At 39.3% G+C, this 12,583-nt stretch overlaps 2 pseudogenes; both read right to left on the bottom strand.

Moving 5' to 3' along the window:
* Nucleotides 1–566: 566 nt before the first annotated feature.
* LOC149991576 (non-selective voltage-gated ion channel VDAC1 pseudogene) lies at nt 567–1,842 on the bottom strand (annotated as a pseudogene).
* Nucleotides 1,843–10,446: 8,604 nt separating this feature from the next.
* Nucleotides 10,447–11,211, bottom strand: LOC149991575 (small ribosomal subunit protein eS1 pseudogene; annotated as a pseudogene).
* Nucleotides 11,212–12,583: the final 1,372 nt, after the last annotated feature.

Raw genomic sequence — 12,583 nt, 5'->3', positions numbered from 1 at the left:
AACAGTGTGGAATATTTTGAACACTGACTGGATATAAATGATATGAAGAAATTGTCAATATTTTGTAGTTGTGATAATGGTTATATTTGAAAAAAGTTTTTTATATTTAGAGATACATCTTTATTTTTGAGGTTTCAGTATTTTATTCAAGTTTTATTTTCAGTGATGTTAATTACAGCATTTGAAAGGGATGATCTAATTCCACACAATGGAGGACTCTATGATGTACCCATTAAACTGCTAAAAAATAAACTGAGTGGCGAGAATACAACAGAAGTCTAATTTAGGTTCCGAGTGTTGTCACCATGTGCTTACAGTCACAGAGACTCTTCCCAGCTTGCAGCTGGAGCTCTTAGAAGCTATTTTATACTCTGGTGCAAGGGCAAAAAACCACAACGTGAGAGGGAATTAAGTCCTGAATTATTGGCTTCATCACATCCACCTTCTCCACCCCAAAATGGCACAAAAGAAACATCTACCACACCCTGCAGACTACTTTTGGTGTAAAAGAGGTGATGGACTGGGGTGGAAACAGGTCATAAAGATCTGTCTTTAAAAAGTCCCTTCAGATGAGTTTGTACACACCATCAAACAGTGAACCTCCCTCAGTTAGGGTAGGAAATCAAGGTTCAATTCTCAGGAAGTCACAATTTCATTCATTGAAGCAATACAAATTTACAAAATGCTTACAAATCATCAGCTTCCACTTGCAGCCATTTCTAGATAAAAAAAAGAAACCTGGCATCTCTAGAGGGGCTGCCAAGGCCCCCCAAGACTACAGCTGAAAGGACCTTTTTTGAAATCGGGTTTCTTCTGTACCTCTGAAAGGGTAACACCTTAAAGCTGAATCATCTTTAAACCTGGAGGTCTAACATGATATTTAGCAATACTTGCATCCCAAACATACAACATTAAAAGGTACACTACATTCTGCAGGTAGCTATGCTGCAAAATAGTTTAAAATTAAACGATTGTACAGTCTTCATTTATGTTTGAAATTCCAGTCCTAAACCAAGCTTGTGGCCACCCTCATTGACATTCTTGCCATCCAGCAGCGCTGACAGCGTCAGTTTGATACCTGGCTTTAGTGTCTGAGTGTATCCGAGCCCGATCAGGCTGGAGTTGTTCACTTTAGCCGAGAAGCAGGCATCGGGGTCGATCTGATACTTACTTGGCTGCTATTCCGAAGCGAGTGTTACTGTTTCCTGCCGTCCAGGCAAGATTGACGGTGGTCTCCGACTTCTTGTTCACTTTCTGATAAATGGAGCCACCAAACTCCGTCCTGTCGTTTACATTGGTGTGAAGCTGGAATTCATCCGTCTTGTAGCCAACCGCAAAGTTGCTCTGGGTCACTCAAGACTTTGCAGTCTCAAAATTCATCTGGTAGCCCGCCAGCCAGCCCTCATAACCCAGCACCAGAGCACCTCGGATTGAAGGCCCGGCAATGTCGAAATCCACATCGCAGCCCAGATTGATGTGCTCCCGTTTGTACCCTGTCTTGATTTTAGCATTCTTTTTCCCAGTGTTTGGTGAGAAGGATGAATCGAAGGTTAGCTTCAGTCCACGTGCAAGCTGGTCTTCCACCGTGACCTCAGTGCCCAGCATGTTGTCGGTGTTCCACTTCTCCATGAACGCCAGGCCATACTCGGTCCACCTGTACTTGGTTTCCAGGCTGCCTGTCACTTTGGTGGTCTCGGTGTTGGCTGAACCTGAGTTCGTAAATTCCAGTCCATTCTCAGATTTTGTTTTCAACTCGAGTTTTATTAAGCCAAATCCATAGCCCTTGGTGAAGACGTCCCTGGCGGGTTTGCCAAGATCAGTATACATGGGAGGCACAGCCATCTTCTGCTCAGAGAAGGGGAGGGAGGGCTCAGCGGCAGCTACGGCGGGGACTAGAGATACATCTTTAAATATTTCCAGATGAATAATGTCTGGGATCTACTTTAAGATAATCTCAAGATGGGGTGAGAGAAGTAGCTGGGAATGCACATGAAATAAGATTGGCCATCTGATAGAAACATGGAACAGACTGACAGCTGTAAGAGGGGAGGAGGGTGGGGGGACCGGTTGAAAGATGATAAAGGGAACAAAGAATATATATGCATGAGCCACGAACATGGGCCACAGTGTGGAGATTGACTGTGGGAATGAGGGGTGGAATGGGTGGAGGGGGCAAAGGGGGAAATTGGGGCAATGGTAATAACATAAACAATAAAATATTTTTTTAAAAGATTGGCCATCTGTTCATAATTGTTGAAACTCGGTCATAGGTACATGGTGGTTCCTGTACTGTACTACTAATATATATGTTTGGAAATGTTCCAGAGTAAAAAAGGGTTTTTTTTTAATGTTCTTGGGAACATTTGGTTGATCTCTGAGTATGTTTTTTTTAATGTAGATCAATATTTTTTGCCTAGCAAAGTGCATGGGAATTCCCTTTTGATTAATCTGACTAAAGCAGATCATTTGGAAGGCAGAGAGGTATGCTTTGAAATCAGGCCTGAGTTTGAGTATTGGCACCACTATTCACTCACTTTGTCAGATACTTAAACTTTATGAAGCTCAGTTTCTTCATTGGTCAAACAACTTAATACAATGGCTCCTCTTTCCTGGGGTTGTTTGGGGAGATTAAATAATTTATATTTGGCACAGTACCTGGCAACTGTTAAGGGCAGCTCATTCTTAATTGTTGCAGTGCTCTACTGTGGGTCGACTTGGCTCAACTGGGAGCTTCTTTTACTCTATCTGCTATTCGCCTAGGTTAACAGTGATTCGGTGGTTGAATTGGGCTGGAACAACCAAGATGGATCACACATATAGCAGGCAGTTGATGCCAACAGTTGGCTAGGCGCTCAGCTAGGGCTGTTGTCCCCAGTAGCTACACATGGCCTTGCCATGATATTTTGGCTTCTCACTCCAAGGTAGCTGAGTTCTGAGAGAAAGTGTTCCAAGAGCAAAATAGAAGCTGCCAGTTCTCAGGGCCTATGACTGACACAGCATCACTTCTGCCACATTTCTATTGGTTAAAGAATCATAAGACCTTCCCAGATACAGTGGGAGGGGAAATAAACTCCACCTGTTAATGAGGGGAGCAACAAAGAATTTGTAGCCATCTTTAATCCGCATTAGTTTCCCTGTTTCCCCAGTACTTGGTCCATAGATAAAGATAGAGATTTCAAAGAACACACCATAAAAGTACTCAGTATATCTCTGGAAGTGATCTCTTTGGACCACCCTGGCTGACTAGATCAGGGCCTGGGGAATCAGAGTCTAGCCCCCCACCCTGAGGCTGGATGGGAGGAGAAACCAGGACAGAACTAAGTGTTCACTGCAAAAACGCCATCTTGGTGTGAGTCAATGGTTCTCAAAAATAATTTATGAGAGCAAATTAGATCATCTATTTTTAATTATTGTAGTTATTAATTTGACAAATTGTAATACAATACTGTTCTCATGTGCAATAATTCTTGAGACTTGAGACACTATTAGTATTCTTTTCCAAGGTATTATTTCCTTAATTCTTTACTTTTAAGGCATAACATCTTTCCACATCTTTCCTTCTCTTACCCTTTAACCAACAATTATGGATGCTCACGTTTTCTTTAACATTATCTAAAACACAGTCTAGGAGAGTGGGGGTTTGTTGGTGGTGGTGGTGGTTGTTTCCTAGAGCTAAAAAGTACAAACTTAGTGGCAAGCTTGGGCAATGTGAGTTTTACATAAAGACATTTGCTTCTAATCGGAGTGTTTACAGTAAATAAATGATTGATAAAGACGCCCAGTCACATTTATAAACAAGGAAGTGGAGAACTCAGCTATGATGAACACTGTTTATTTTCCACTGAAAGAGGGTGTAAACTGCTAATCACATGCATGACATGGTTTAATTTCTACACAAGAGCCTTTCCTGAGAGAAGATGTGGTGATGGAAGTAGAGGCCAGAGTACTGTGGCTGCTGGCTTTGAAGATGGGAGGGGCCACGAGCCAAGGAATGTAGAAAACTCCTGGACCCCAGGAAAGGCAAAGAAACAGATTCTTCCCTCAAACCCCCAGGAAGGAGCACAGCCCTGCTGACCCACCGTGACTATAGCCCAGTGAGATCCACTTCAAGACTCTGAACACCAAAGCTACTCCTGCAGGCAGACACTGGGGATCTCCTTGGAGACAGTGCTGGTCTCAGCCACAGAAGAACCACATGGCCTCATTTGGGAAAACCTCTGTAAAATGGACATAATGGGAACCTCTAACTCAGGAGCTGCTCTCAGCAGGGAAGATCAGCTCTCCAGCCCAAGTACACCAGGGCTTGGCCCTCTTACTCCAGGTCCACCGTATGCACACTTCTAGAAACCTATTAGCCTCGATTTCGGAGCTCACTCTTTTCTCTTTTACACTATGTGGTTTTAATATTCTCCTTTCCAGCAGTCTTGCTATATATTTGACTTTTATTTTATAAATTTGTGGATAAAATGGACTATGCAACTATGCATTTAAATAAATAAAAACTAAAAAAAAAAAAAAGATACCCTTTCCTTGTTTTCTATTAAAAAATGATGGCAGTTCTGCTCACTAAATTTCTTTGTATAGAATTCTAAAGTGCTATTAACTTTGTTATAACATAGGTTATCAAAAACAAAGGTCCTTTAGAAAAACCTTAGGTGCTTCTAGGCTTGGATTCCTTTTGCTTTTGAAAAGATCCCAGCTGACAGCTGTGATATAAAGGCATGGAGAAAGAAGTAAACACTGGCTTTGGCTCTTTGACGTGACCTGTAAGTTATGTCAGAAGAGTCTGGCATGCTATCAATTGGCCATAAAGCAAATATGGGAGGGGGGATGGAGGAGAGAAAACAGCCACATAGTTCTGGTTTTGGCCCTTTCTGAAATTCTGAGCACATCAGAGCATACAACTAGAGACTCAGGATCATCATGGTGATGAAAGAGTGGTTGAAAGCATTTCCTTAGAAATGAACTGTTGTGTCTAAGCTAAGATCTTACTGACACATTTGAGATTTCTGACTTGTTGGAGACTCTTTCTGACTTATTTAAGCTCTTCCCTCACCTCTTTCAGACATTGAGGGATAAGATACCCTTCCTAATTTGTATGGGACCTTTCGTAACTTGTTTGCGACCCTTCCTGGCATGTTTGAAATAGTTCTGACTTGATGAAATACTTCCTGAGGTACTTAAGACCCATCCTGATGTATTCGAAACCCTGATGTATTTAAGATTAGTCCTGAGGACTTTGACATGCTTCTTAACATGTTTGAGACTCTTCCTGTCTGTATGGAAGGAAGTATCCTTCCAGACATATTTAGAGCTCTGCCTGACAACTTGGAGACCATGTTTGAGACTCTTCCTATCCTATTTGAGATTCACTCTAACATCTTGAGAGACTCCTTGATTTACTTGACACCCTTTCTGACGTATTTGAGACTCATCCTGACTTGTCTGAAATTCTTTTGGACACTTTTCAGACCCTTCCAGATGTATTTTAAACGGTGCCTGAGGAATCTGAGATCCTTTATCTCTGTTGAAACCTTCACTGATGTCTTTAAAGCTCTTCCTAAAGACTGAAACACTTACAGAATTGTTTGAGAATATTCTTGATGTATTTGAGACTCTTCCTTTCTGTCATACTTTCTGATATGTTTGAGTCCTTTTTTTACATGTTTACTACTCCTGGAGAGGACACTCCAGCGTCATCACAAGATGTCGATTCAACACGGGAGGAGACAGATACCGTGTCACTCCCGAGTTGGACTGCACAGCCATTCTCGGCGGTGCAGGTAAACTCTTAAGAAGCTACACCATCGTCTCTCGAGACGGACGGCTGCCGACGACGACTACTCCTACTGATGTAGCTGGGATTCTTCCTGATGAATTTGATACCCATATTGACTTTTGAGATCATTCCTAACATGGTGACACTCTTAGCACTGAGACACTTCTGTTTGAGACCCTTACTAACTCATTGTTCTTCTTAACGACTTTGAGAACCCTCCTGACTTGTTTGAGATAATTCCTCATGTATTTAAGACTCTCTCTCTGTTCCAAACACTTCCTGACAAGTTTAAGACTAATCCTTTTGTGTTTGAGACCCTTCAGGATGTGTTTAAGAACCTTCCTTGTGTATTAAGACTCCTCCTGAAAAGTTTGAGTCTTCATGATTTGTTTCAGACTCTTCATGATTTGTTTCAGACTCTTCATGATAGATTTGAGACTTTCTCTGATATGCTTGAGGCACTTCTCTATTTGAGACCTTTATTGAAATCTTTTATACCCTTCTGGATGTATTTGAGACCCTTTCTTTTTGTTTGATACCCTATTGACAAAATTAAAGCTCTTCCTGACTACTTTGAATCTTTGTGGTCCAATCTGAGACTCTTCTTCTCTGTTCTGGACCATTCCTGAAAAGCTTAATACCCTTGCTGTCATGTTTGAGACTCTTCCTCACATTTTTGAGAACCTTCCTGATGTATTTAAATACCTTCCTGACAAGTTTTAGAGCATCCTTGACTTCTGTGTGGCTCTTCCTGACATATTAGGAACCTTTTTTTTTTTTTTTTACTTGCTTCAGACCCTTGTCAACTTACTTGAAACCTTTCCTCACAAGTTTGAGACCCTTCCAGAGATATTTATATTTCTTTCTCTCTGTCTGAGGCAGAAAGGCTTTCAAATATGACACATTTGCTATTCTTCCTGATATATTGGATAATCTTCCTGATGTAACTTTGAGACATTTCCTGAATATTTGAGATTCTTCCTGACATATTTGAGATTTTTCATAACATTTTTGGGATTCTTTCTGACATTTATGAGATCTTTTCTAACTTACTTTAGACCCGCCCCAACTCTAATGACTTTCTTATAATCTTTCCTTACTACTTTGAGAAACTTCCGGGTCTGTTTGTGATGCTTCCTCATATATATGAAACTCTTCCTCCCTCCTTGTTCTGGATCTTTCCTGACAAGGTCCAATCCTTTCCTATTATGTTTGAAACTCCTCTTGATATATTTGAGATGTTCTAATGTATTTGAGAAACTTCCCTATATATTTAAGATTCTTCCTGGCAGGTTTGAGAGTCTTCATGACTTTTTGAGACTTTGCAACATATATTAGCAACCTTTTCTGACTTCCCTAAGACAATTCCCTACTTCTTTGTATATCTTACTGACAATGTTAAAGTTCTTCTAGTCAGTTTGAGAAGATTCATGAGGTATTTCAGGTCTTTCCTTTCCCTTTGTGACACTTCTTGCCATGTCTGAAACACTGACATGATAAGACTCTTCCTGACTATTTGAGATTTCCTGCCATGTTTGAACGATTACAAAGTTGAGGCTCTTTCTGTTCCAAACTTTTTTGATGATGTGAGGCACTGTTTGATGTGTTTGAAACCCTTTCTGACTTGCATGAGACTCTTCATGACTTGTGTGAGACCCTTTCTGCTATGTTTGAGACCTCTATGTATTTATTTGAAACTCTTCCTAACTACTTTCAAACTGTTTCTGACTTGTTTGTGATGCTTTGTGATTAGTTAGAGACATTTCCTCTCTAACTATGACCCCTTGTGACATGTTTGAGACTCTTTATGACAGATTTGAGAACCCTCCTAATATATAAGATCCTTTCTAATTTGCCTGCCTGTTTAGGATGACTAGAGACATACTTTAAATGCTCCCTGATTAATTTGAGACCCTCTCATACTGTTTCAGACCCTTCCTGACTTGTTTGAGTCTCCTGCTGTGTTAGATATTCCTCCTGACTATTTGATTCTCTTTCTGATTGGTTAAGATGACTCCTGATATATTTGAGAGCCCCCCTCACTTGTTTCTACACTTCTTAACTATTTAAGAACCTTTCTTATATATTAGAGACCCTACTCACTTTTTGAGACCCTTTTTAACAAATTTGAGACCTTCCTGATTGTTTGATGCCCTTCCTTGAGGTTTGAGACTGTTTGTGATATATTTAAGATGTTCACCTCAGTTTGGAGCCCTTATTAACATATTTTGAAATCTTTGTATGTCAAGATTATTGACTTGCCCTGGCTGGTGTGGCTCAGTGGATTAAGCACCAGCCTGCAAACTGAAAGGTCGCTGGTTTGATTTCTGGTCAGGGCACATGCCTAGGTTGCAGGCCAGGTCCCCAATTGGGTGTGTGTGAGAGGCAAGCAATAAATGTTTCTCTCCCTCTCTTTCTCCCTCACTTCCCTTCTTTCTGAAAGTAAATAAATAAAATCTTTAAAAAAAAAGAATCTTGAGTTAATAAAGATATGGTTTAAAAAAGATTATTACTGACTTGTTTACAATGATCTCTGATGCATTTAAGACACTTCTTCTCTCTTTTTTTCTTTTTTTTTTAAAGATTTCATTTACTTATTTTCAGAGAGGGGGAAGAGAGGAAGAAAGAGAAGAAAAGAAACATCAATGTGTGAGAAATACATCAATCGGTTGCTTCTCACAGGCCCCCAACTGGGAACTTGGCCCACAACCCAGGCATGTGCCCTGACTGGGAATTGAACCAGCGACCTTTCGGTTTGCAGGCCAGCACTCAATCCACTGAGCCACACCATCCAGGGCTTCCTCTCTCTTTAAGAGCATTCATAATATGTTTGCAACACTTCCTGATGTATTTGAATCCTTCCTATATGATTGAAACCCTTCTTGTTTTATCTATGACCCTTCCTGAGGTAATTAAAACCCTTCCTTGTCATATGACCCAGCAATATGACTCCTAGGTATATACTCCAAGAGAAATTAAAACTATTCACACAAAACGTGTGATCAAATGTTCATAGTGGCATTAATTATATAATAGCCAAAAGGTTAAAACAACCAAAATATTCATCAACTGGTGAATAGGTAAATAGAATGTGTTATATCCATACAATGGAATATTATTCAGCCATAAAAGGAATGAATTACTGATACATACTACAGCATGAATCGATCTTGAAAAACATTTTACTAAGGGAAAGAAACCAGACAAAAGGCCACATGTTATATGATTCTATTTATATGAAATGTCAGAATAGGCAAATCCATAGAGACAAAAAGTAGATTAGTCATTGCCACTAGCTGGTGGTGGGAAGCAATGATGGGTCATATCAAACAAAATAAACTTTAAGCCCTGGCCAAGTAGCTCAGTTGGTTAGAATGGTATCCCCACACACCAAGGTTGTGGGTTCAATCCCCAGTCAGGACACATACAAGAAGCAACCAGTGAGTGCATAAATAAGTGGAAGAACAAATCAATGTTTCTCTCTCTTTCTCTCTCCCTCTCCCTTCCTCTCTCTAAAATTAATGAATCAATAAAAATTTTTAGAAGACTTTAAAACAAAAAAGTAACTAGAAATAAAATAGTATATTTTATAATGATAAAAGTGTTAATACATCTAGAATATATAGCAATTGTTAACATACATGTACCTAAAAAAACCAAAATACAAGAAGCAAAAATTGACAAACATTAAAGAAGAAATAGACAAGTCAACAATAATAGCTGAAGTTTTCAATAGTCCCCATTCAATAATGGATAGAACAATTAGGCACAAAGTCTAACTGGAAGAAGAACAACCAGGAAATAAAAGATTTGAACAGCACTATAAACTAATTAGACTAAACAGATACCCATAAAATACTCCACCCAACAATAGTGGAATATAAATTCTTCTCAAGTACACATGAAACATTCTCCAAATTAGGCCATATATTAGGCCATAAAACAAACCTCAATTTAAAAAGATTGAATTTTTTTAAAAAAAGAGATTGAAATAATAGAAACTATATTCTCTAACCACAATAGAATAATATTAGAATTCAATAAAGTGAAAGAAATTTGGAAAACTCAAAAATAAGAGAAAATTAAACAACATGCTCCTAAATAACTACTGTATCAAAGAGCAAATAAAAAAGTAAATTAGAAAATACTTTGAGTTGAATGAAAATGAAAGTATAGTATACCAAAACTTATGACATGTTGGGCACCATTCCTGATGAATTTTTTTCCTTCCTGACTTTTTGAGACCTTTTCTGACATATTAGAGACTTTCTGTATGTGTGAGACCCATTCTGTGGTAGTCATGCACTGCATGACATTGCAGTCAGCAACAGACTGCATATACATTGATAGTCCCTCAAGACTATAATGGAGTTGAGCCCTGGCTGGTGTGGCTCAGCGGATTGTGTGCCAGATTGTGAACCAAAAAGTTGCCAGTTCAATTCCCAGTCAGGGTACATGCCTAGGTTGTGGGCCAGGTCCCCAGTTGGGGGTGTGCGAGAGAGGCAGCCAATCAATGTATCTCTCGCACATGATGTTTCTCTCCCTCTCTTGCTCCCTCCCTTCCCCTCTCTAAAATATTTTTTAAGATTATAATGGAGCTGAACATTCATATCGCCTAGTGACTTTGTAGCCCAATGCATTACACAAATACATTACTTACCATTGTGTTATAGGTACCTACAGTATTCTGTACAGTAACATGCTGTACAGATTTGTGGCCTAGGAGCTGTAGGGGAACTACTATCTTCATCATGAAGTCCCCTGAGTTTTCACAGTTCAAACTTGGGTTTTGTCAACATTTTTACTTTACTAACAAAAACATCATGGAACTGATAAATAGATTGGCGAATTTTTTCTATGTCTTTTCCGATGCTGTCTGGAATCAATTTATTGACCACTTCTTTTGAGTCATTTGCACCTCTATTAATGACTTCCATCCGTTATCTTTTTCCAGATTTGGCAGACCTCTTGGTGCTGAGTGTAAGAGTTCTTCCAAATCTGATTGCTGAATTTTTTAGTAAAACCAACACAGAATAGATGAAGCAAATAACCCTCAGTAGTCTTAACACTGACAGGAGCTTCAATCATGGACTGCCGTTTTTAGGTCATGGAGCACATTTGTCACAGGCCATGGAAGTTAGTAAAGCAGTTTTTGCCCTTACTATCTTGAGTAATTAGCTTAGATTTTCTAAATGCATCTTCATCATTCTGCAGATCAGCAAGGCTAACTTCAAAAACATGACCCTTGAAGCCATCAGGTGCAATTTTGATTCCTTGAGCTTTTGTGACTAGTGTTTTTCCAATATTTCTTATATTGAATATAGCTGGTGCATTCACATCACACCAATGTTTCTAGAAATTGGATCAACCACTTTTTTCTTGGTTCCCTTTTTGCTGCCTTTGGTAAGACACTTGTTCTTGCCAAACCCCATTGTGCTGCTTGGAGCATTTCCTTCTTCTTTGAGACTCTTTTTGACTTCTCCATACTGACATGTTTGTGACCATTTCCTACCTACTTGTAATTCTTCCTGACTTGTTTGACTGCTTACTGACATATGTATGTCTTCTTGACTCATTTGAGACCCATCCCTATATACATAAGGACATTGAGACTTTTTCTGACATCTTTAAGCCCCTTTCTGTTTTGTTTGAGGCTCTTTCTGATGACATGGAGAGCCTTCCTGACTTTTTGGGACCCTTTCTGATATGTTTGCATTGCTTTTTTAGTGTGTACTTAAGATCCTTTGTGCTGAATCATTCACTGGTGGTCTTAAGAGGAGGTGAAAAGACCATTAGCCTCAGAATTACAAGGACCTTTCTTCAAGAATCTAGTCAAAAAATATCTATGACCATAAATCAAGGAAAATCCATCAGTGCTTTTTCCAACTCTCAACTGCAAATGGAAAATGGAGAATTTTATTGATCATTTTCTTAGTCTTTTAACCAAAATGTTCTGTAATTCTGCTTAAGTGTTTGTGTTTTAATTAGAATATAGTTTTAGCTGTTGTCTCAGATAGCCAAAATAATAATGACTTTCATGATAGAAAACAACTCATTTCTCCCTCATTTTAACATCTGGGCATATGTAGCCCAGGGCTGCTTTGTCAGCACCATGGTGGTTCCCAGGCTCCTCTGTCTTATGGAATTACTATGCCTGGGTAAAATTTTGTGCACATGGTCCAAGATGGCTCATTAGCACATCTCTTTTCCACCCAGTAAGGAACAGGAAGAGCAAGGGGGTAGCAAACACTGCCCTTTTAAGGACATGTCCTACAAGTTGCACATATCAGTTCGGCTCACATATGGTTGACCAGAATGCAGCCACATGACCATACCTAGCTATAAAAGAAGCTGGGTAAGGTAGTCTCTCTTCTGGGAAATCATTTTACCTTCTTAATTTCAGGGATTTTATTACTACAAAAAAATTAGACAAAAAGAGTATTGGGGGGAAATTAGCAGCCTATTCACAGCGTTCATTTTGAAACTTGGAAATTTTTATTTGGACAAGAAAAAAATTCTCCCCTCTGGCAAGAGAAATAATGGATTTTTCCCCTCTTTTATCCCCCTTAGCTTAATAGCTCCCACAGAAGAATAGTTTTTAATTCTAAGCAATGAAAGCAGAGGGAAAAAAAGATTGCTGAAAACTGGTTTATTTGTAATCAAAAACGCCTTTGGTTATTATACTGGTATCTAAAGACCAACCTGAACTTTGTAACTGAGCACTATGCATGCAAAAGTACAAAACATTTTAAGGTACGGGGTAGTATCAGATCATCATGTAGACCATAAATGATTTATACATTT

Source organism: Furipterus horrens, unplaced genomic scaffold (assembly GCF_987537825.1).
Source record: "Furipterus horrens unplaced genomic scaffold, mFurHor1.1.pri manual_scaffold_17, whole genome shotgun sequence".
Taxonomy (NCBI): domain Eukaryota; kingdom Metazoa; phylum Chordata; class Mammalia; order Chiroptera; family Furipteridae; genus Furipterus; species Furipterus horrens.
The sequence above is the reverse complement of the archived record's forward strand: the minus strand, read 5'-3'. Positions and strand labels throughout refer to the sequence as shown.